This window comes from Fringilla coelebs, assembly GCF_963513975.1.
Source record: "Fringilla coelebs genome assembly, chromosome: Z".
Classification (NCBI taxonomy): Eukaryota; Metazoa; Chordata; class Aves; order Passeriformes; family Fringillidae; genus Fringilla; species Fringilla coelebs.
Window position 1 is genome coordinate 46,390,129 of NC_140031.1, and position 21,401 is coordinate 46,411,529.

The window sequence follows — 21,401 nt, forward strand, 5'->3', positions numbered from 1 at the left end:
AGCTTAACTTTTGTCATATGAAAGAAAAACAGATGGAAAAGCACAAAACTAATATGTCTGAAATGCTTTTGCATCTCTGTCAGTCAGAGGTGAATTTGGTGGTCCACTGCCATCCCTCCAGACGTCTGAACAGCAATGTCCCTTTTCTTTACCCATTTTCTTAAGTATTCATGGGGTATTTTTGTACTTTTAGCAGAAAAGTGTGGTGAAAAACATACAAGGGACAATTGTTTTCAGATGCAAGAAAAAAAATTACTCCAGTTAGCCTATTCAAAACATGCTGATTAGAGAAAAATCTCTCTCATGCTGGTTTGGTTTTTTTTTAAAACAAATTAGAAAGTAAATGTCCCAGAATTAATTCCCACTACTGAACTGCATATCTAAGGAATTGTTTTAGTCACCCCTTACTGGGAATCATTGATTGGTACTGAGCCAACATTGCAAGGTTACTTTATATTATGGTAGTGTGTTTTATGTGTTGTTGTTTTGGTAAAATGCATCCACAATAACCCAAATCAACTGGTTCTGCATTTATAATGAAATTAAGCACAGTTTTGCTGAAATTGCAAAGGAATCTGATCTTCCAAAACTTCATTGCACTATGCTTCATGAAAAAACAGCCTTCAATGCCTTGCCACCTAAATTTTAGAAAAATGTCCTCATGCAGTCCCTCTTCAAATTATCTGGATCTGGAGGAGTAGGCTCAGTTTGATCAAATTATGACATTAAGTTGTGTTGACAAAACAGAAGTTTCCACTAGTGTTTGTAGAATCTTTAACTTAATGAATCTTATTGGACTAAAATGTGTTAAATTCAAAATATAATTTCCAGAGAAGACAAAAGTATCAAAAGGTTCCAGTCCTGGAAGTAGATTGCATCTATTCTACTCAGTCTGGGACTTCTCAGTCTGCCATTAATATCTGCTGTTGATTAGAGATGGAATTCCTTTGGTTTTAATAAAATAATTTAGAACTTGGTTATATTTATAATGCCATTCCTTACTCTGAGAAAGGTTTTTAATACCAAGTAGTAGACGAAAACTTGAATATTGACAGGCAATGTAGTGACATAGTGATCCTATAAGAATACTGAGGGTCTATCACCTTGCGATATATCTGAATCAATGACAGAGCAGTCCTCTGCATTGTACAGCTTTCAATTTAACACAGAATAGTCAAAACTAAGTAAATTAGCATTACTTATTTTTTCAGATGTGTACATAAACACCTTTTCCTTTAGGCCTACTGGCCTATGCAGTAGTAGTTGTTTATGAACCATTATGCAAACAGGATGCAATGAAAGTTAAAGATCTAAAACTGTAAGACTAATAGAAATTATGTGAATGGCCTGAAGATATCTCAGGTGAATTCCAGCATTTAGAAGAATTAAAAATTCTCTTAGGTTCCCTTAAAGCCAGCATGACAAGTATGTTATTCAATCTTTCTCCTGGCTCCAAGCCACTTTGCCAGCTGTGTTGCAGATGTGTGACATCACCTGTGGACCAACAAAAAAATAGTGGAGTTGTTCCACTCCTACACTGAGCTTTAGCTTTCAGCCAGTGAGATCGTCAGAAACCCAGTTCAGAAAACGTTAGCATTCCCATAGGATGGGCATGTTCCAAGGTGATACTTGGATTCACAGCAGATGAACAACTCCTTGTCTATCAAAGTCTGGTTTGAGGAGAGGTTCTACTAATCAGGCTTGTCCATTATGTCTGCACTAGTGCATAACATTTGAAAGACAAGACTTGCTCCATTTCTCTGGAGACTGAGTCTCTGTTTCCTCCATAGAGCTGTAGAAATTATAGCACTTCAGTGAATCCACCTAATAATTGAGGCTGGAGGGGCATGTTCCCCTGATTTAGGGGTTACCCCCAAGTCTTAGTAAATCTAAATTTTAGTTAGTATGATTACTTCATTCTGCCCTCAAGTCTCTCAGGCCTACTGTTTTAACCTTGCTTACTTTCCCTGAAAACTTCAGGATTTTGATTATTACCCAGTTGATAGCAGTACTGTTTTAGAGGAAATTTAACAACAATTTTCAAGTTTCTACTGCAAATTACCAAATATGAGAAAAGATATGGTGCTTTCCTCACAGTAAACTTTTGTCCACAGCAGCACAGTAAGTATATGTTAAACTCTTTCCAACATGAATCTCGTGAAAACAGACCACATAAGTCAGCTTGTGGTCAACTCCTTTTTTTTGGTGCTCAAAAGTGCCAAGATGAAATATACATCAACTTTGAAGACTTCACTGGCATCTTCCTTCATCTTTCTTAATTTTTTACTAATATATAGCTGTCAGATATTGTATCTTAATAATGAGAACATAGTATTGAATTTATAAATTGTTGCTAATGCTCCGGTACAATCTGGTGTAGCAGAAGCTAAAGTGCTCTGCCATTTAAATCATATCTGAATGCATATTAGCAACAGTAGACCTAAACAATCAAGTTTCTCTAAAACAGAAAATTTCCCCCAGTTTCTGTGTGTTGGAATTATGATGATCATTCTGCTTTCAAAACAGGAAATGCAAAAATAGCAAATAAACTTTTTTATTCTCTCTGACATAAAATACCCTACCACACAAACAGACCTTTAGAAGGGGTCTAATTTAGATTTCACCAGCATTCTACTGATAGAAGATGATGATAAATTGTTATCTTAAATATAATGTGTCATTTAGTACAACAATAAAATCGAATGAGAATCAAGTCTGCCACTCAACAGAATGATGGGGGAGGGAGGGATGGAGGAGGAACAGCAGAATAAATAACTAGAGTTTAGTGGAGATATTAAATAAATACCAGTTATGTATTTCTAGTGACTTGAGTCTTTTAATGTTTCACCATGTTCTCAATCCAGCAAAAACATCTAAAACTAGCACAAAAATTTCAAAGATATGGTATAAAAAATCAAGCAGAAAAACTTGACAGAGCAAGGCTCCCGATGAAGCTGTGTACTATTGATTAACACTACTTTTTGAAATGTTAATTAGTTTTACGCTTAGCGACTTGTCATTGTCTAAAAGGGCATAGGAACAAACCTTTCAGAGTGAAGGCTGAGAAGTTTTTAACTCTTTCATGAGAGGAATTGGTGCACATTCCTTTGCTTTCAATAGCATCAGGAGTAGACAAGAATTAATTAGCTTTGGTGATCAGTAAGATAAAAGAATGTATCTGAATTAGTTAGCAATGACAAGAGGGTGAAAGAAATATGAAGTAAATTAAGATGTACAGAGCAGTTACTGTCCATGGGGTAACTTGATCCTCTTTATCAGGACAGAAAACTTAGCCAAAATATGAAATTATTTCCCCAAAAGAATTATGTCTATCCATGTTCACAATTGCTTTATTAATTTAAGTGCAAGTTGGTGGTGCATTGAAGACTGTAATGTATGGAAATTGAAGGAAATAGAAGAAATGAGATAATGATGATGTAAGAATATGTTTTTTCATGATGCATTTCAATTTGAGTCATTACCTTGAAATCTTTGAAGAAATGGGGGAGCAAGGGTGTAAATATATTTTCCTCATATTTTTCTGTGCTTCTAATGAACTAAAATCTGGAACAAAATAAAAGAGTTTCTAACTTGGTAATTGCTCCTGTGCATTATACATGGACCAAAATCTACCTGATAATGCCTCAAATGTTAAGTTAGGGATTTATCAGCCCGACATGAAAAATCAAAGTGCAGAGAGATAAGACACCCGAGCTGACTTATCACATCCTGTGACCAGCAGAACATAAAGCACTGTTCTACCTTCACCCTCTGAAAGTCATATCCCTGCAGCAGGGAGGAGACCAGGCTGTGTTGCTCCCTGTTTAGAATTTGTTTCAGCAGGCTCAGCTCTCCCAGCCTGTAAGTACAGCGTATTTCTTGCACGCTAAGATAATGTATACATTTTCAATTACCAGAGAAGTGCAAAAATGTGATGCTAAATTTGAATTAGACAAACCCATAAGCACTCCATTTGGGTTTCAGATTGGCCACAAATCTCAGAGAACTTGGCAAAGCAAACAGAGGCACTTCCCACTATCTGTGTTAAGGGAGTGGTATCCTGTCATGAGGAAATAGTCTTGGCTTGTCCCTGTAGTTTGCTGAACACCTTTCTATATTATTGCAATTTATGACATTTGACAGATTTCAGCAAAAATATAAATTCTTTTACTGATTCAAGTTTCTGTGTGAAGACTTCAACCGGTTTCATTTTGCAGACAGGCCAAATTGTTTCCAAATGCAGAACTCGTGATGTAGAGGATTTTTTTTCCACTCAAGGGGGATTCTCTGGTAGAGGTTACTCTGTGGAAAACATTATCTATCCTGTGAAATTTTTTACTTCTTTTCATCACATCTCTTTTTCCCCTTCCCATGAAATTAGTACAGTTCAAATGAACTTTGGCTAAATTTAAAAAGCTTAACTATGCAACATGACAACTAGGAAAATCCCTTCATATCAATTCTTAATTTTCCCAGAAGAAGTCACCTTGCATGACGTGTAAATTAAAATCTGGAGATGACTTTATTTTATTGGAAAAAAAATAACCTTATTGTGTCCACACGTGTAAAAACTTCATGCCTTTATTCTGTTCCATGCCTGTTTTCAAGAGAAACAAAAAAACTGGAAATGTTTTTAGAAACTACATAAGCTGCATTATCTATGCACAATGAAGGTATAGTACTACAGTGATCAGCAACTATAATGTAAAAGGTAACTTGTGAGAGTTTTTTATGCTTCTCAGTACTATAGAGGAAGGTGAGTGGATTTTAAACATTTTGATGAGCACCACCAAGATTTTAATGCTTTATTTGAACAGTTTGCTATAGGGCAAACACATTTGGTAGACAAGTCAAATGAAAGCATGGGCATCAAGTTCCCTGTTTTCTATTAAGTAATGTTGCGAAGTAAGCAGAAGTTGGATTCAGATATCAGATAATTATCTCCACATTATGTGTCACAGTAAATAATTTTAATTGGTTTAACTTCAGGGACCATTACTGGCCTAATTAGAAACATGAAAAGGCTACAAGTATTAGAAAATATCCTGAAGGAATGAGAACATTAGCAATTCTGTCAAGCCATTTTTAAAATAGTACACAGTAGCAGTCACATTTCACTAAAAGGCAGCTTACTTGAAAGGTGCTTTTTAGGAAAATTGTACTTGTGGTTTGGTAACGTGAGAACTTGATGGGCAATCATGGAGAATTTGTAGTGCTTGACATATACTAATCTGATCCTGAATTCTGTTTTTAAAGACATGGGTTCACTTTGTTCAGCACAGGAATTATGAAAGACTGGGGCCTGTGAGGAATTTCACTTGGTTAAAAGAATAAGAAAATAAAATAAGATAAAGCACCCAGGTTTTGTGGTGGTTAGAAGGATGGGATGTTACAAAAATTTTCAGCAAAATTATGTCAGCCTCTTAGTGCTTTGGGGAAGCTTTGTAAAAATGTCTTTTGAGTTTTTCTTTCTTCAACTCTGCCTTGAGATTTTGGATCTTCCGTAAGTATCCACACTCCAAATGAGATCATGAGTTGTGCTGAATGACACCTTCTGGTTTAAACACTTCTCTCTGTTGATTTTTAAGACTTCCTAGCCTCTAAGAACAGACCCTATGGCTTAGAGGTCTGCTCTTTGACTCCTCTGTAACTGAAAGCCAACAGGCAAGCAGGTTTAGTTCAAGGTGGAGTTATTTAACAGAGCTCAGATCTCAGTGTTAACTTTCTCACTCTTGCAAAAACCCAGACACAGAGCTTTCCTTCATTTGCACTCAGCTGATTCATGTAAACATTGTGAAAAACTTATTAAAGCCATTGCTTTAATAAGCATGTGGTTGGCTTCAGATTTTCTCTGTCACTGTGTTTGATTTGTCTACTTCTGCTAACTAAGGGTTTATTCATTACTTAATCCTTTTGCAGATGTTGCTTGCTCTTTAGATGTTGCTGAGCATCACTAGATGAGTTACAATTGTGCATGTTTAGAGACTGAGGCTGGAGAAAAGGAGGAAGACATGCTAGTGAATAAAAAACTCATTTGCTGCTTTATCTGAATGTGTTTTTCAATTGGGTGCTCATTCTCTCTTTTGTGGTATTTTATATAATATGCCTGAGGTGGCACAATATATACTACAGAGGAAAATTTTAATGACAACCTTAATGGGATGATTAATGTTGTGCTATATGTTTACCAATAGAGGCAGGATAAAACCTTGTGTGGGAGGAACAATGATGGAGACTGCCAAACACCTACAGTGTTGTACTGCTGAAGAGGATCAAAGATTCAAGCAGGTCATACAGCTTAAAGAGTTGATCAATACCTGCCAAAAAGGGATATTTTTGTTGATGATGAATCCCTTAAAGCTCTGCATATGTAAAATATATGCATAATCTATTCATTATTAATCTCTATTCTTTTATTAACTGGTGGGAATTACAATATACACATGCATAGCCAAAAATAAATTTCCAGCATTACTCATCTATATCTTAATCTTATTCATTAAGTTCATTATGTAGGCTATACGCCACCTAACAAGTAAACTCCTTTTTTTTTTAATGTAGTTTCAGTGACCATTATTTTTTCTCCTTTCATAAAGGACATGTTTAGTATATCTTTTCCATAACTCTGTTTTATCATGACTTTCTTGTCCACTAATAAACAAAACAGATTCAATTTTTGCAGAGTCTCTGCCCAATATAGCTTTATTCTGCCTGACCTTTCGTTTGTCTATGTCTAAAAATGCCTTAGTAAAGCATCATCTGAAAGCCAAATATGCTATATAAGGGTACATAATTTTTTACCAAATGTTACTTTCATACATTTTCTGTTCCTCCTCCAGCACCCCATGACTCGACCATTACCTATTGAATAAAAATTCCCATTGATTTAGCAAAGGTTTTTCTGGTACAAGAGTGCTTACAATGCTTAAACCCTGAAAAAGACCAATAGATCATGCATGAGATTCAAAAACAACTTTACCTAGCCCGTTGGTGTAAATACAAGAAAGCAGTGAAAGTGCTGAAACTGCTGAAACTTAGACATGCATTAGATAAGGAATGAATATGTAAAGCTTTGATTTTGTCAAACTAATGTATATAGCAGCTTAGTCACATAAGAATTAAAATTAAATGTTTTTTTTGCGACTGCTCAGTTTCCAGTTACATATTGTGAGAGGTTTCAATGGTACCTGGTATCTTTTTGTACTTAATCTGAAAAGGTACAGCAGCAGCAGAGTATGCAAGAAAGGGGCTTGTGATATGTGGTGAGAGGTTCCCTTTGATGATCTCAGTGAAAAATTCCAGAGGCAGAGTGCAGAACACCCAGCTGTGCACAAAAAATGACCTCATGGTGAGGTTTGGATGGAGCCCCTGTACCACAGGCTGACCTCCCCCTCTACCCTCCTGCAGCTGAAAAAGGACTTTTCTTTTGGCATGCACCCATGTGTTTTCATACTCTCGATGGTCTGGGTTCCGTGTTTTGGAACCACCATACCCACATGATCCCAGAGCAACCTCTTAATGTCTCCCTGTTTCCTTCACATAAGGAGGATGAAGATATACTTTATATGTTTATATTGCAAATAAAGATAAATATAACTTAGCACACAACTTAAGATCTAAAAATCGCATGTAATAAGGACAATGAGAAAAAGTTCCAGAAGGTTTCCATGAAAGACCGCACAAACTAGAACAACAAGCCAATGATTCATGAAACAGAAAATGTAATTCCAATTATATCATGGACATAAAGGACTAGCGACATGGAGCTCCAGTTGCCCCAGTGTGGGGAGACTACTGCTGCCTGTGGGAACATAGAAACAAAGAATCAAGGTTGGAAGGAACCTTCAAGATCATCTGCTTCATCCCTCAACCTGGCACCACTACAATCACCCCTAAACCATATCCCTGGGCCACACACAGACACACTTCTTGAACACCTCTAGAGACAGGGACTCCACCACATCCTCAGGGCACTTATCCCAATGCCTAACCACACTTGCCAAAATTTCAGTGATTCTTATTTTTTTTAACATCTAATCTAAACCTCCCCTGGCACTGCTAAAGGCCATTTCCTGTCATTCTTTCACTTGAGCCAGAGCAGAAGAGACAGATCCCCCCCTCAATAAAACCTCCTAGTTATAAAGACCATGGGGCTTTCCAGACTGGAAATGTGTATTCTTCCTTCCCCTTCGTGAAGGGCTGTGTAGAAAACAGGAGAAATCTGTCTGAGTGACACCAAAGAGATGGAATGAGACCAGAATCTTGTTCTTGATCTGTCTTTCTGTGAACTTACAGGTCTAAACAGCAGAACAACAAACTATTGGGCAATAACCCCTGATCACCTTGGGCAAAACCCTTCCCAAGGCTCTGCCAGACTCAGGTCAAGGCTTGTCAGTCCCACACCTTTCTGTCAGCCAGCAAACACCTGTTCCAGAGTGCCATGGGCTGCAGCCAGCCTTTGGCTCCCTTTGATAGGGCACATCACTGAGGCTGGAGCCAAGAGCTGGTGTCAGTTTTAACTCTGTCACTTTCAGTCCGCTTCCTTGCAGAAGGAATCTAATCTTTGACTGTCTGGCTGAGCACAAGAACCAGTCATTCTATGGTCCTGTCCCTACCTGGATCTGCAGCTATGAAAGACAGGATATGCCAACAAACAATGGGACAGGCCCTGTAAACTACCATGGGAAATCTTGGATAACAGCTCTGTCAGACTTTTCAACACTATGTAAAATGTAGTGAATCTATGGCTGTTGCTGAGGACAGGAGACCACCATGCTCTGGTCCTCTCCCTCTCTGGGTTTGCAGCAGAAAAGGCAGGATAATATCAACAAATATTAGGACAGACAACATCAATCTGTCAGGAACAGAACATTCTCTGTAGAGATAAGCTCAGGTCCTTGAAGTGAGGTCTGTGGTACACTTCAGACATACTAGCCACTAGGGCAAAATCCTTAGGCCTATCCCAAAGGCCACTTCAAGACCTTCTGTAGATTCTGCATCCTACAGAGTAGCTTTATGTCAATGTCTCTGGGAATTGGCAGTGTGGCTCTACATAAATATTTAGATACTTTTTAACCAGAAGACTTACTAAGCGGCAGTTTTCCTCCGATAAGAAGATAGATATTTTGGTGTCCAGGTCAGGATCTGTCCTTAGCTGAAAAGATTTTCAAATGAGACAAAATTTCCCTTACTTGCAGCAAGCTAGTGCTTCACTCTCAAGAAATGGGTATTTTCATTCTCTATATACTTAGAAGTTGACGATAAAGTGTCTCATAAAAGAAGGTCCACTGGGAAACCTGCCCTGGAAGACCAGTTAAATCCGATGTTTAATGAAGTTAGAGTAACTCTTGAAGTCCACTGTAGACCATATCAGGCCTATGTGGTGGTTGTGGGAAGTGTTAAGGTATGATGAAACACAGGAAAAGGAACATGAGAGAATGTAATCTTTCTTTCTCCTGTTAGATAACTGCCAAGTATCCTGTCTTGTACTCTGTAGGAGCATGCTGGCCTCACCTTTAATTTCACCATTTCAATTCAGAGATGCTGCTGCCTAAATAAAGATCCATTTAAAAACAAAATTCTTTCCTGTCAAATATGAAAGTACGATTTCGCCATTTCTATAAATATAGAATTATACAAAACAATTTAGCTCAACTTGTTTGTCTTTTCCTTCTTTCTGAAAATGCAGTAAGAGTTTACAGATGTTATTTTCTATTCTGCTTTCCTGTCTTAGGTTGCAAATGGGGGTGTATATTCTATTGCCAGCTGTTAGAGGTGGGGCAGTTATCTTCTGTTAATTGGGCCCCCTGGTAAAACCAGGTGGGGCAGTTTTCTTTATCTCTTCCACAACCCATCCTCCCTCAGGGGAGATGTCTTCTGTCACTGGGCCATTGAGTCTCACTGCCTGACTGATAAAATTACATCATCCCATTGTGAGATGCTCTGCCCAAGGGGAGGAGCCGAGCATTCCTACCTGGGTAGAATCTGAGTTTTGGAACACCACAGGCAGCCTTTTCCCAATGGATTCCCAGCAGAGCAGCTTTCTTTTCCTCTAGATTCCCAGAGGAAGACCAGGCCCATCTACACCACCAGTGGACCTTTAGAGGAAAACTCCACCTTCTACAGGATCACTACTTCAACAGAGCCCCATCTGTCACTCCAGGAGGACTGCAGCCACCATTTAATCAGACTGCTACCAACACCCTGACCAGGAGGGTGTCAGGTTGTATTCTGACTCTGTCAGTGTTGTTTTGTATTACTGCATTTTTTTCCCTTAATAAGTAACTGTTATTCCTACTCCCATATTTTTACCTGATAGTGCCTTAATTTCAAAATTATAATTTTTCAGAGGGAGGGGATTAACATTTTCCATTTCAAGAGAGTCTTCTGCTTTCCTTAGCAGACACCTGTCTTTTCAAAGCAAGACACTAAGTCATATTAATTGACGTTTATAGTTTCACTTCTGTGTGGCTGGTTTGCATTGGGAAGTGATTCCGCATTTCCAGCTCAGTTTTTTTTCAAAGAGGATAGAGCTGAATCACGGTTTATATCTGTGAATGTCTCCAAATTTCTTTATCTGTCCAAGGCAGCAGGTTTCTTATCTAACAGCCTTATAATTATGAAAGTAGCTGCATATTAATGATTTGGTGCTAACACAAACAACTGGCCTCAGAGAAATCTAATGAACTATCTTGGAGGATTTGATTTTGCCTAATTAAATATAAATAATGTTTAATGTTGTATGTGACACAATTTCTCCAGAAACATAGGGATGTTTCTATGTAACCAAAGTGCTATTAGGAGTGCAGAGTGAGTGCCATACTGAACCGCATGTTGCGCTTTGTTTTCAGTAGTTATTCATCTATGCCTTTAAATAGGAAACAAAGATATTTAAGATATACTAGCAGTCTATGATCTTGTATATCAGAAGTTGCTTGTGCTATGCATAACTACATGCTACTCTGAAGTCCTTCATCTCTTTCTCTCAAAGCACCCTACTAGCCAGAAAAAAAAATTCAATCAATTAGGATTATTTTGATATCCATCAAAACACCTTTTTTAAATGCTTAGCAGTTTTCTTCCTTTCTACAGTGTTATGTATCAGCAATTTGAAATATTCTTTAGATATAAACCAGGTAGAGCTGAATCATCAGATGCCGTGTCTCTTTTTCATTGCAGGGAAATATTTTGTAAGTGAAATCCAGAATAAAATGGACTTACGGCTTTTCAAATATGTGTGTATAAACTTGTTTGTGCTATGTTTAAGAATCTAAGAAGCATGGACCTAATCACCTTTGGGAAAAGAGTACAGCAGCTATTTTTATTTCACTCTGCATTTCCCCATATAGTGTTAGGATAATTCAGGTAACTAAATCATTTCAGCCCTGCCAGACTGCCTGTGAATACACACATCTCTATTTCCTAATTTCTACAAGTGCTTCTTAGAGGTAGTGAAGATTTAAAATTTTTCTCTGGGATCAGTGTTCTGAAGAGGGCTAGTCATTATTCAGACACCCAAATGAGCTATCAATAATTGAATAATGATATTACTTGAGGAAGACACCTTGGATAAGGTAATGAGAAACACCACAAGTGGACATCATCTTTTATTGATGAAATGCCATCTCACCTCAACACCCCATTTTTCCACTCTTCAGGAATCTTGAAAGAAAACCATGCAATGGTACTTGGTGGGAGAACAGACATAGTCAGCAAGAAAACAAAGAGTTAAGATTTCTAATGTGTTTCTCATGCTTCTATGGGATGTGAATAAATTAATTGTAAGGTTTTTGACTTGCATGTCCGGATAAATAAAAAATTGCTTTTGAATGTATTGTTTTACAGCTGTAAAATTGTCTGTATTTTCCTTACATGGGCAAGTCCTCATACAACTGTACCTGATGGCAGAAAAATTAAAAAATGGGCTATTATTCTATGGACAATATTTAAGAGGTTAAATCAAGCAAAAAAGTCTTTGCTTTGCTCTCATATAGAACTTAGACAACAACAAGTTCTTAGAGTTTCTCCAGGAATGCTGATAAATGTGACTATTAGGAGAAAAGTATTTTCTATTTCAAGCCATGCTGCTCCTCAGCCAGGCCCAGTGAAGAACAGGTACTCTAAATTTTGGTCCTGTCTTCTGCCATATGTCAGTGCAGTCCAAACATGTACTTTCAAATGGATGGAGATTTCATTTGCAATGTGTTTACAGCTGAGTTGGGATTGAAACACATTTTATGGTACTGATATACATAAGACCAAAGCCAGGCTCAATACATCTTTACTTGATATGTTTTCTCAGATGGAATTTCTTAGGCATGATTGTTGAGGCTGGGAATGGTACTGTTGGCATTTTTTTGTCCTTCAGCTTTTATGGCTGCTGCAACATTTGCTCATTTCTGCTCTTTCCTTTCACCTTTTGTTCCTGGAGGCTTATGCGGGTAACCTGTGTAGTGGTTTTGGTTTGTTAGTTTGAGATTTTTTTTTTTTTATCAATGTATTAATTACTGTGGTGAGTTTAGTATGAATAGTAGTTGCAGGGGAAATTTATAATTGTGAAATATCTTTTATTTTCTATGTTTTTTCTTATAGTTGTGTTTATGGGTTATGTTAACTTACAGGGTATTAAAGATGCCTCCCATGCAAAACCACCACATTCCACCCCTCACCTCTGCAAAATATATGTGTCAAAAATTATTATCAAAATTACATTCCATATACAACCTCTACCTAGAATAATAAAAACTACTAAATTAAAAAGAAGGAAAAAAAAATTTATACTAACCTCCACCCCTTGACTTTTACCATAATTACAATAGAAACTTTTCAGTATCATTCTACTTAACCTTATGATCAAATACGTGCTTTGCCAAAGATTTATTTCTTTCAATAAATCCCTGTGTCATAGCATTCATCAATTGCTTACATTCTCTGTTAGAAGACGTGGTGGTTTCAGTTTGAAACTGGGCAAAATGCCAGTTACCTATAGTGGTCTTGGTTTCCTAATTTGAGATTTTTCAGCTAACACACTAATTAGTGTGGTGGGTTAGTTGGCTAATTACTCACTAGAATATACTTACTTATTTTCTTCTGTGAGGTAGGATTAAGAGGAAGGCAATCCAGACTTAAAACTTTAAAAGTATATAAAGAAAAATTTATTAACAGTAATTAAAATAAAGAGTAATAAGAATCAGAACAAAACCTTCAGGATACTTCTCCTCTCCTTACAAATTTTTCTTTCTCAATGATATTGTAAAGAAAAAAAACCTAAAATTTTGGTCAATTTACTACCTCTAGAATAGTCTTTCTCAGTTCACTTAAGGAGAGGAGTCCTTTTTGATATTGTTATGGAGACTTCTCTACGATAAAACAGTTCTCTCGTGGCTCTCAATTTCTATGAATAGCAGCCACCTGGGGAAATCTGAAATCGGGAAATCCCTCCCATTTTCCACAAGCTTTTCCTACAGTTGTGTTTACGGGCTTATGGGGTACTGCTTTAAAGATGAGCTGTTCAAAGGCAAAGGTCTCATTATCTGTCTCTGAAATCATCTTCATCTCTAGGAACAGAGATTTTCTTCTTCTCTTCCTGGTGGCACAGGACCTTCATCACTCTTCTCTCCTTCTCTGTTCAAACTTCTCACTGGATCACAGCTACTTTAACCTCTGCTTACTTTAGTATGGAGGCCTTTGCTCAAAATATTTACAATTTGAGCACTTTCATCTCCTCATACCTTCATGTATTATAGGGGGAAAAAAGAGTCCTTCTCCGTGTCTTTACAAGAGGATTTCAGCCTAAAACTAAAGGCATTTCCTGAACACTCTCCTCTGGGACTTGACTTCTTCACTGACCTCAGTGTCTTCATGTTGCTCCTCTATGTGTCTGTACCCTGTCTTTTCTCTCACTCGAGGGAGGATGGAAGCACTGATAGAGTTAATATCTCTCCTGGGACCTGCAGATGGTCACCCGAGCCCAGCCGTGGTCGGTGGCTTGCGGCGGGAGTTGCGGCTGCGGGGGGAGCAGGGAGGATCTCAGCATCCAGGCCAGAACTCAGCCTGGGGCAGGGATGGCTTGTCCTCTCCCACTGCCAAGTGGGGCCCAGCAGGTGCCCACAGCAGGGGCTGCCCAGCCTGGCTTGGCTGAGACAGAGGCCAGGCTGGCCATGTTACCTCTTTGCCAGCTGGAGGGAAAGTTCTCAAGTTTCCTTCATCCTTAACATCTGTTTTTCACAGAGGCATGTGCATCTTTCTAGTGGTTCAAACAGATCGTGAATCACACAGAAGGTTTGCATCACTTCTGCAAATGCCTCCCATGCAAAACCACCACACCCTGCAATCAGTAGAACAATTATGACTAAATGATACTGAAGAGAAAATATTAATGAATGTTATATTATTATATATCTTCTTTTGCTAAAGAAAACTGCCAGAGTAATGTGGGAAGTGTTTATCTCTCATCACTGTTTTCTCTATAGATATTTTTTTTATTATTTTACTGGTCTTTTCTATGATCTAATTTTTAAAATTTTTATTGTTACGTACATTTCTACATAGATTTTCAAAATGAGATAAAGAGCTGAGTTCTATTCTGACCTAGTTCTGGTGATTTGGCTTCCTTTATTTTTGTGTTTTCTTCCTCATTTCCACTTGACTACACTGAGTTTCCATTAACTTTCCATTCTAAGTGAAAGTGATGATGAGTACATGAGTAAGATTGAGCTACAGATTCAATGATGTGGAAAGCTGAATTAGATCTTCAGTAACACCCTCAAACATGCACATGTATATGCAGTAAAACACATTTACTTTGGCTGTGGGCACAAAATAGGCAAAGCCACAGACAACTGTAATTTCTTTTTTTCCCCTTTTCTTACTTTCTTTTTTTAAGTAAAGAAAAAATTGAGTCTTTTTCTAGTTTGTGTTTATCTGCTCTGTCCTGCTGAGAATTAATTTCAATGAAAAGAGGCTTTGTTTGCTTTCATATTATATGTATAAATATCATTGCATAGTTATGATTCAAGAACTTGTAAGTGACACAAGAGACAGGGCAAATACTGCAGGCAGATGAGCTGGTTAAAACCTGTCAAAATATTGCCACTAGGTCTAGATATTCAGTTAGTTTTCAAGGTGTTATTTGCTGTATTGCACTTCAAAAGTATGTTTAAGTATAAAAATACATGCTTTCCAAAGCAAAAATATTTTAAAACCCATGATTTTTATGTGCTTTCTGGCATGCACTATAACATTTTTATCTTTCTTACCAGCCGTTTTCAGAGATTTTATTTTAATAAAATCTTTCATGGTTTAGTTTAAGAGTCACAAGAACACACTGCAATTTTAACATCTACACACAGAAATAAAACCCACAGCAAAATGCATAATAATGTCTCACGTTTGGTGGAATTTGGTAAACACTCTACCAGGGACTTCTGGTATGAAATACATATTCCATGTGAGTCCACATTGAGACACACAACAGAATACTGTTCAGACACTGCAAGTCATTTCAAATCAGCTTAGACCTCTCTCAAAACCCTTAAATAGTAATGATATTGAGCATGCATGCAAGGCATCGTGCTTTGCCCTACGGCAACTGTAGTTGCGGGTCGGCTTCTTGCCATTTGTTCCCCATTTAAGCAGAATAACACATCACTGGTGAACATATATGTGAACATACTGGTAAAAAAACCCTGGAAGAAGTAGCTGCTTCAATATGAGGCAGTTGTCCCAACACCCCAGGTTCATCAGCCCCATCTCATTGCAATAGATTTCGATGAAGTTATGATCAAGATCACGATTTGAAGTTGAACTCTAATAAATAAGGTTATATTAATTTAAAAAGATGAGACTGAAAAGATAAATTAGAGGTAGTAGTTTTGGAAAGGTAATTATCTATTTATTGTATCCAGTGCTCTGGATTCTTAATTTCTTTTCTCCTTTAGGTAAAACTCTGTAGCCCAAATAACATAATGAACTGGTTCCGAAGTCAAAGCAACCTGGATAAATCCAGAGTCATATCAGTTGGTTTAGTGAAATTATCACAGATCTACACCTGTGTTGGTGAGAACAGAGGCTGTCCAATTAAGCTTAAGCCAATTAATAAAAATAACTTCTCTTCAGTTTTCTACTGACTGAGTGGTTAACATGTTTTCATTGTGTTGATATCGCTTAGTTTCACTTTGCAATGCATATCGACTCAGAGTAGAAATGGTTAAATATGAAGAAGCCAGGTTATTACGCATTTCAATTCCAGAGTCAAATATAAAAATTTCTATTATAGGGACAATTCATTACATCTCAAAATGGCAAATGTGCATCCTTGTCAGGTAGAGTGTACTCTGATGGCCTTTCCTCAAACACTGAATGTGGAGATTTGATCTCTTCTAATGGTGCTGAGAAAAGGGTAATTACGCTATGGTCAAAGCTAATTTGCTTTCTGCCAGATGAACTGTTGTATTTTATTGTACGCTGACATTTTAAAGTAATTACGGCACTGTTGACCTTAGACAATTCCAGTTGTATCGCTGTCTACAGCTGCAGCGTTCTACCTTTGGCTGGCAGACAGCGGCTGTAACGAGGTAATGACACGGACAAAGAGCACCATATGGGGCTCCTTTGAGATACACAAAGCCCAGTGAAAGGAAACAAGAAAATTTTAACATCATCATTTCAGTCACCCATTTCTACAGCCATAAAAGATCCTATCCCCCCTGTACACAAAATACCCTGAATACTTCACTTCCTCATATACTGTATATCTGTGTGTTTTCCTTCTGTAAATGGCAGCGTGCATTAAGAAGAAAGAGGTCAGGTAGAACTGAATGTGACGGAGTGGTCTTTCTCTGACATGAGTTCAAAGGCTAAAGACTATTGATTGAGATAAAAGCCTAGGTTCTTATCTAATGTTAAAGACACTGCTTGTTGTCTGAAAGCTGTGCACATAATTAGGCTGAAAGAAAAGCACTTCATCCAGAAAATCACTATAAACTGAGCTTCATTAAACGTAGATATTAGTTAATTTAAAGAAAGATGTTATTTTTCATTGGTATATTTTAATGGTTGTCTCTTCAAAGCTAAGAAAGATAATCATGTGCAGAGAGCTTCCTAGTTAATGTATTCCTGCTAGGACAGAAAAACAGATTGCTATCACTCACAAAGAATAATGCTTTATTCTCTCAGAGAAAAATTGTAGGCTGTTGAAGACAAAAATTTATTGTTTCAAAGCGCTGTTAGAAAACTGAACTTTACTGTTACATTAAACATTTTCCTAGCTGTTTTGTGGCATGGGCAATAGAAATGTTCACTAGTTCAAAGCAGGCAACAGGATTTTACCTGTGTCATGCTCTACAACTTACATGATAAATGTAAAGAGATAGTGGAAACGATTCTATGATTGTAAATCAGTTAATCTTCATTGGAGTTAGTTTTCCACAACGAGGTCTTGTTAGTAACAGTAAGAAAAAGGAGATTACAGTTGGCATGTGTCAGAAAAATTACATCTGAAGAAACAGGTTAGTCCCAGCATTCAGTGTTGCTTTCGGCTCTGAACTGATAATATCATTTCTTAGAAATCTAGTTTTCAATTTTGCACAGCTCATCCAGTTGTGGCTGAATATTACATGGAGAAATAACGTATGCATCCTAAAAGCCTGTATTTTGAGAATACTGTCTCTTTATAAGAGGTTCTGGAATGGGAATGGTGATTTGAAAGTTAAACTATGATTGAAAATAGAATTCTGTAACTCTGGCTACCTGCTGAACTTAGACTTCTGGCCCAGAATTTACATGCAAGATGCATATGTTTCTCATAATTGTCCAGCCTTATGTTTCAGTTCTGGAATCTGGTTTTATTTTTGGGGGTGGGGCGGAATACTCTGAAAGCAATTTTCTTATCTTGTCTTTCATCTTTCAATACGTCTGTTACTCCATTCAAAAACATGCCCTGGTGGTGAATGAAACAAGGGCCACCACTCTCTGCATAAGGACCTGCGCTGCCAACCACCCAGAAAAACACCATCCCTGTGCCTGAAAAGCAGAGTGACAAAAAGCACAAGCCATGCCAGCTGCTTTATGGCCATGCTTTCTGTAGTGACACTTTGCAAGAGGGCATAAAGTGAAGCCAAAAAGGAAAAGATTATAAACCACTCAGAATTTAAAAAAAAAAAAGTCTATCTGTAGTGTTGTAGCATAATACTGTGGAGTTGTAAGAGTGAGATAGAGAGGTGCAATATATTTTACTAGAAGACAAACATGTGCCCTTAACACATTGCAAAGGTGAAATAAATTGTATTCCAGATGTTCATATTCACACTGCTAGCCTGAAAGTAAAGATTCAAGGATGTGTGATGGTGCAGATGATCTTTTTCTTTATCCAGAATGCAAAACAAAAGCAAAGCGTATGACAAGTCTCACTAAATCTGATCCTACAATGAAGTTGTTAGTCTCTGGTATCCACTCATCAAGAGCAGTGTTAAAAATATCTATATGGCAAAAGAACAAATTAAGATGTATAAACATATAGATATTTCCCCAAGGAATACGGTTAGATAGCACCAAGGAAATTGCATTGTGTACATATGTCTGTTTTCAAATTTGGTTGTAATTTATCCTATGTCTGTGTTCTAAAGCAGATGGAATTTGAGGCTAAAACATCTTTGTTATAATCTGAGGTTAGATGCTGCAACTAATTCTTTATCACAACACACATGCTTGCTCTATATCCTGTACACCTTGTGTTTGCTCTGTATGTTGCAACAGCTAAAGCTCAAAATTTAACTCTGCTTCATGCATAGGCAGCAGCTCAAGCCAGAATGGGTTTATCTTCCTAGCAAGCTAAGCTTGTCTCAGCTGGAAATTGCACTTTACATGCTGGATAGTTCACAGGTAAAGAATTACAAATTGCACCCTATTATTCTTGTTTTATGCAGATTCCATATGGGACATGCATGGATTGTTATTCATGCAGTTTCACTGGAAGGTCCCTTGGAATGGGGCAAGAGTAATTTGTGATCTTTTAAATTAGAAATGGGAATACATTTTCTGAATTATTATCACAGTTTTTATTTGCAGGTTGAAATTGTTGGTGGTGCCACCTGCATTCCTTGGTGGAGGTCATCATGCAGGACAAGATCCACTATTGATCTTTGTGGAGCTGTATTTTCACCCTTCAAACTGGCTTCCATTTAATATGAATTCTTATGAAAGTTAACAAAGGGAAAGAGAATTACATTTCCTGACAGAAAAATAGATTTTGAGAATAAGCAAGCTATGACAGGAGAGAGAAAATTTAACAGAAAGGAATTTGGAGAATGAAGACAAATATCTTTGAAAACAAGATCTTGAAATGGAAAACAGACAACTGGTATCAAAGATGAGAAAGGGGGAATTCATGAACCATGAGCATTTTAGGTGAAGGAGTACTCATTTAAAACAATTGAGAAGTTAGGGTGGTAAAAAAAAGGAAAAGAATCTGAGAAGAAAAAGAAAAAACTAGTAGAATGGAGATTTCAGGCTAAATTAATCCAGTTTCTGCAATATTTTGTGACATACTGTTCCAGCAAGGATTTCATATTTGGATACATTCTTTGTCTTTTGCAATATTTATATTTAGTCTTCTTCTTTGCATATGAACATACTGGAAGCAGTTCACAAGAAATTTTTTAATTTTTTTTAAAATTCCAGAAATTCTTTTCTTTTGGAACAGAATGGCTCTCTTAACTCTGTTTGAAATTAACTAGCTTCCCATGCAAAGCTATTTAGTACTATAAAAGATAGTAACTTTAATCAAGTGTATAGATTCAGTAAAGGCCATACTAGATCTGTGTCAAATATGTGACCCTCCAATCTGTGTGCAGTTAGCTGTGGCAGTACTGTCTCCTCATTACTATCTTGAATTTATTATCCATGAAATAGTCTGTTTGTCTGGTTTTCTATCAAAACAAATATAAAGACACATATCTGGCATATAAAAATGTAACTCAAAATACTGACCTTGAGACTTTTTGAGATATAATGAAGCAAAATTATATTATTAAAAAAATATCACTCTTTTCTTCTGATTAAAACATTCAATACCAACAGTTTATTCTTAATTTTATTTATTTAACTTTCAAACTTTTTTGTGGAAAGTAGAATGGTTTTTTAGCATTCCCTCAAAAGTAATAAAATTTAAATTTGACAGCAATAACAAATTCAAATGTTTTTTAAAAGGGAAATCTTGATTTTTTTTCCTAGGTTGCAGGTTATTGCAGGCTATCTGATTACACAGCAGACATGCCCACATTATCTGCTTTGAATATAACCCTGATCCTTCAGAAAAGTTAAAATTCCTTTCAACATGGAAATCAATAAAGAGGTAATGACACTTTCATTAGAGATGAGTATACATATATATATATTTCAAAGTGAATGTTCTTCACTTTACTTATAATTCCTTTATCAGTTTATTGTGGTTTGTTGTTTTTGTTGAGTTTTATTATGTTGTTATTTTTTTGAGTGGTAGCATTTTTTCTACACAGAGCTCTAAAAGGCTTAATTTGCCTTCCAGCACTTTGGTCTACATAGACAAACCTTTAATATCAGCTCTGGATTTAGGAAAAAAAATCGATAAAATTATTTTTAAAAGTTTGACTTCAACAGTTAATTATTCATTTAATGAAGAGGTACTGGGCTTTTTCTCTCATTAGGACAAGTCCCAACTTTTTTCTTTTAAGTCACGCATAAAAGAGTGTTTCAGCATGTCTGGGTCAGTCCTTAGTCACGGAATGTTCATCTTCAGAATGACTAGTGTGTCCCTTCCTCACCTTCCAAGAATACCACAGGTTTTGGGTAAGTGTTGCTTCTTTCATACTCCTTTGGCAGGAAACCTTTGTTTCTTGGAAGCAGCCATGCCTCTGTTGCTCTCTGTAGCAACCACAAAGTCAGAGGTGGAAAATTATTTCTATTTCAGTGTTGAAGTTTAAAAATTTTTCTTTTCATGCTTTTAATAGTAATGAAAAAGCCCAGCACTATGAATAGCTGCTGATTTATAATGTTATAAGATGGTCTGCTTTGTAGGGTTCGCTGTGTCCTAATCTGGACATTCTGAAGTGTTTCTGTTGGGCCCTAGCTCTCCTTTTGTTCCTACACTATTCATTTTAATTGACCTAATTAAAGAATTGTTGTCTACATAAAATTCTAAATAAAACAGCTTGAGCTACAAAGTTCAGATTATATCAGAATTTAGAAGTTTCATAGGTAATGTGAACTTTCTGTGACATTCAACCCCCCTTTGGCATAAATTGTTTTATTTATTTTAGCAAAAGTTTATTACTAATGTCATCATAACAGAGTGCAAGATCACCTCAGAGTTACTTGTAACTCAGTTTTTATCAGTTCAGGAGCTCAAGGGCACCAGTCTCACATGT